This window comes from Octopus sinensis, linkage group LG8, assembly GCF_006345805.1.
Source record: "Octopus sinensis linkage group LG8, ASM634580v1, whole genome shotgun sequence".
Classification (NCBI taxonomy): domain Eukaryota; kingdom Metazoa; phylum Mollusca; class Cephalopoda; order Octopoda; family Octopodidae; genus Octopus; species Octopus sinensis.
Window position 1 is genome coordinate 80,417,157 of NC_043004.1, and position 5,000 is coordinate 80,422,156.

A 5,000-nucleotide genomic window follows, 5' to 3' on the forward strand; every position below is an offset into this window, starting at 1 on the left:
AAACACCAAAGTTGACATGGCCCGCAGAATGTGTTCCTGGATTATCAGAACTTTCCAGTCGAGAGATATCCACACCATTATCCTTCTCTTCTCCACTTTTGCCCGACCCCACCTTGAATACTGTTGTCCACTGTGGATTCCCCACACAATACAAGGTATCATAAAAGTTGAAGCACCTCAAAGGGCAATCACAAAAAAGATAGATGGCATGACAGGCCTCGACTATTGGGGTCGACTAGAAAAGCTAAAACTCTATTCTCTCCAACGTCGTCGTGAGCGCTACATCATCTGCATGATGTGGAAAATATTCCATCAGCATTGCCCAAATGATGTTGGCATCACCTTCAAGGTACATCCAAGGCTTGGGCCCCGTGCCATCCGCCCAAACAAAAATCGCACTCTCATCTCATAACAACAATACGGCACAATTATTTCACCTCAATTGGCCCCACTCTCTTTAACATTACACCAAAACACATTAAAACAGAAACTGACCCTATAGGGTTCAAGAAGTCTTTGGACAGATCCTTCAAGAAATCCCGGATAAACCCCCTACACCCGGATATGTCTCTGTAAACAATAACTCTCTACTTGAGTGGGCCATAGTGCCCAAATTCTGACTTGAAAGACTTCACCAGGTGGTGCTATTAAGTTAGACATGGCCTGGGCCAATAATGGCCGAAACCTATCAAAGTATCAAAGTATATATATATATATATATACGACGTGCTTTTATCAGTTTCCGGCTACCAAAACCACTCATAAGGCTTTGGTCGGCCCGAGGCTATAGTAGAAGACACTTGCCCAAGGTGCCACACAATGGGACTGAACCCGGAACCATGTGGTTGGGAATCAAGCTTCTTACCACACGGTATCAAATAACGAAGCTGATTAGATGCAATCTAAAACCAAAAGGCTAAAAATCTAATTGTTACTAATTGTGACTGAGAATGCTTTCTCTATCTGTCTGTCTGTCTCTCTCATTCTCCTTCCCTCTGCAACACTAAATGTGTGTATGTGTTTAGCTAGCTAGAAAGATAGATAAATATGGCGTCTTATATGGTGAAGTGCCGCGATTCTTAATGAATCCTTATGAATATATACATGTGTGTGTCTGCGTATAACTATTTATACAGTACCCACCAAATAAAAAAAAGGAAAGAAAGTAGCAAGGAAGCGAAGAAAGACATTAAGTTGAAAACTAAACGGGGTTAGGTGAATTATTGTCGAATGAGTGAGTGTTGAAGTTCTCAAATAACAACACGACCCTGCAAACTAGTTGTACAATCTTGTTCTACAAGAAGGCTCTCTGTCTCTCTCTCCCTCTTTCTTTCTTGCTTTGAGCAACACTATGAAAAGTCTGTCGGCGATATAGACGAATAAAATACATGATCTGCTGTCGCCATTGCAAACATTGGTTGTTACTTGAATCATGATTAAAGCAACCGTTGGATTCTGTCTGCAGAAGTCTAATGTTTCTGGGACGGAAGTGCAAAGATGTGTGTGTGTGTGGGGGGGGGGGGGGAAGCAGTGAGAGAAAGAGAAAGAAAATAAATCTTTTGATTATGCATGCATTGAATTCCATTTCTGAGATCTTTACGTGTATGCATATGTGTGTATATATGTAGGAAGTATATATATATATATATATATATATATATATATATATATATAATATATATATATATATAAACGTGTGTGTTTTTTGGAAATCCTTGATACAGTTACAATATTTGGAGAGATTTTTTCTCAGAGTTAAGATTGAGAAAAGACCTTTTTAGAAAGTCGAAGGACACTAACCTTTTGGGAAGAGATTTCACAAAATGTGTGTAAGCTTTACTATTATAGATGTGCAAGCACTTTCAGTTCTTAACGTTTTCAGGCAAGTGTAAAAAGGGCTTTTTTCTCAATCTTAAGTCTTTGAGAAAAAATCTTATATATATATTTATATATATATATATAGTATTAATAAAATAGTTGGGGTAAAATATTTTAGCAAAATGAGATAAGAAACCCAAGGCTGTGAATAGTTTTCAGAACATTTATAAATAGAAGGCCTTACAGCTGTTTCCGGGATATGTTATATATCCCTTCATCAGAGACGGTGTGAGAAAGTGTTTAAGTAATAGTTATTATAGAGAAGATATGAATGAAGTGGGGGAATAAAACCAGACGTGAGATACGTAAGGATGGTTCATACAAAAAGAGAAAACACACACACACAAACACACGTGTGTACATGTATACACATGAACTATATTATAGTTTGCCATTGAAAGTATGTTGTTGTTGTTGTTGGTGGTTACATGGTTACCAAATTGCAAAAAAGAAAAAAGAAAAAGAAAAGCGTAGAAGTTGTCTCTAACTTGTTTGGGTGCTCTTTTATGTGTCATGGCAACTCGTTCCAGCAGCTAGAAATAGCAGCCAAATAGATGACAGATCAGATTATGGTTAAACACAAGAACAGTAAGAAGGGTTACATGTGATGACGTAATATGGAGCACGTTACACCTGGGTCGGAATGGAGAGGCGTGTTGGACACGACTGGATTGTCTTTGATGTATTAGATCTGGCTGGTCAATCAAAGCTGATTTGATGATGGTGGTGGTGGTGGTGGTGGTGGTGGTGGTGGTAGTGGTTGGGGCTTTAAAGAACAATAATAGACTCGACTTGGTCGTTCTGCATCCTTCGTAAAGCTGTCTTGTTCGAAGAGAGAGATCTAATTAACGAAATGTCTAATTAATGATAGTGGCAGTGGTGATGGTCATCATGATGATGGTGGCAATCATAAGGGTGACGACGACGGTAATGAGGAGGGGGAGGGGGATGACGTTGATGATGATGATGGTGATAACGATAATGAGGATGATTCTGGTGATGAGGATGATGGTGATGATGGTGATGATGGTAGCAAGAATGGTAGTAGTGGTGGTGATAGTGATGATAATAATAATAATATAATGATGATGGTGGTGGTGATGATGATGATGATAATGGTGGTGGTGGAGGGGTGATGGTGATTTTGGCGATGATAATCTTCGCGGTGATGATGATCATGACAACGATAGAAGTAATGATAATGATGAGGATGATGATGATGATGATGGTGGTGGTGGCGGTGATGATAATATCTTTGATCATGATGACGACGACGGCGATGTCGGCGATGATAATTTCATTAGTGATACTTATCCGTCCATTACAGTCCATTAATGTCACGTTTAATAAACACCGAGGAACAACACAATGGCTTGAACAAATAATAATAATAATAATAATGATAATAATAATGATAATAGTATAAGTTGTTTCATTTCCATTTTTTTTTCTATTTATCAATTTTTTAATTATTTTCTTCCCTCTTTGTTTTTTTTTTTTATATATATATTATTCAAGTATGTGTTGCGAATCGATAGTCGTTCTTCCTCACAAAGTCTTTGTGGTCGAGCGTTTTCTTTTCTTTTTGATGTGTTGCTTTAGTTTTGTTTTTTGATTTTTATTATTTTTTTTTTGTTTTTTTTTTTCGTGGGTTGTATTTTTCCTGACATGGTGTTAGTAATTGCAAGACACGAAAACAAAAACAAAAACACAAAAAATTGAAAGATTCTTGCCAAAATATGTGGATCGTGTTTAAGTCAAATGGCAAAGGCTGTGGTGTGTGTGTGTATGGGTGTGTTTGTATGTGTGTGTCGCACGCTAAACTGAGAGAGAGAATATACTATATATATATTATATATATATATATATATATATATATATATATATATATATATATATAAAATGTATGTATGTATATGTATATATAAAATGTATGTATATATATATATATATATAAAATGTATGTATGTATATTCTAGGTGCAGGAGTGGCTGGCTGGGAGAAGCCTGCTTCCCACACCATGGCACCATGGTTTCGGGTTCAGTCCCACTGCATAGTACCTTGGGCAAGTGTCTTCTACTATAGCCCCGGGCCAACCAAAAGCCTTGTGAGTAGATTTGGTTGACGGCGTGTATATATATATGCATGCACGGACAGATACATAGATATTGATACATAGATGAATAGATTGATCGATAAGAATATAGTCAGACGTGTATATAGATATGAGTGAGTGTTTATGTAGGCCATGCCATTCTATGTATGTGCAGCTATGCGTGTGTGTGTTTATATATACGTGTGCATTAATGTGTGTGTGTGTGTACCTGATTTGTAAATGCGACGTGGATTCCTATAATTGGTTGACCTTTCGTAATCAAAGACGGCGGTCAACGAGTGGTCAGGCCTGTTACTTGAAATGATGTGGAGGGAGGTGTTGCAACATCCATGCCTTTCCCAAATCCGCACCTGTACTGACCTTCAATACTACACACATAAACACAGAAACCCTGTTGATGTTGAAATTCCAATGAAGGAGCCCTAAAACTAGGTTAGAAACCGGCTCTTTCTCTATTGGCAAGAAATCTTGAAAAGAATTGAAATGGATAACACAAACACACACTCACACACACACTTATAATTATGTAGTTTTCTATTAATATAATTAAAATCATCTTCAGTTTTGTCCTTGGCTGACCACATCATTATCATCATAGTCATGTGAGTGGATTTGGTAGGCGGAAACTGAAATGAAGCCTGTCGTGTATATATATAGCTATATATATATATATATATATCATATATATATATATATATGATATATTATTGTGTGTCTGTATTTGTCCCCCTACCATCGCTTGACACCTAATGTCGGTGTGTTTACGTCCCCGTAACTTAGCGGTTCGGCAAGGCAGACCGACAGAATAAGTACTCGGCTCGCAAAAGAATAAGTCCTGAGATCGATTTGTTCGACTAAAGGGCGGTGCTCCAGCAGAGCCGCAGTCAAAATGACTGAAACAAGTAAAAGAATAATAGAATATGTGGGTGGGTGTGTGTGTATGTGTGTAAATCCTTTGGGGAATAATGGATCTCGAAGCGCACGTAAAGCTATGAAATACAAGCAT

General features: G+C 37.7%; 1 protein-coding gene across 1 annotated transcript in view; it reads left to right on the plus strand.

The window, feature by feature from the left end:
• LOC115215034 (glypican-3) overlaps positions 1 to 5,000 on the plus strand; it is a 390,560-nt gene that overhangs the window by 21,455 nt on the left and 364,105 nt on the right. The gene's annotated exons all lie outside the window — the stretch shown is intronic.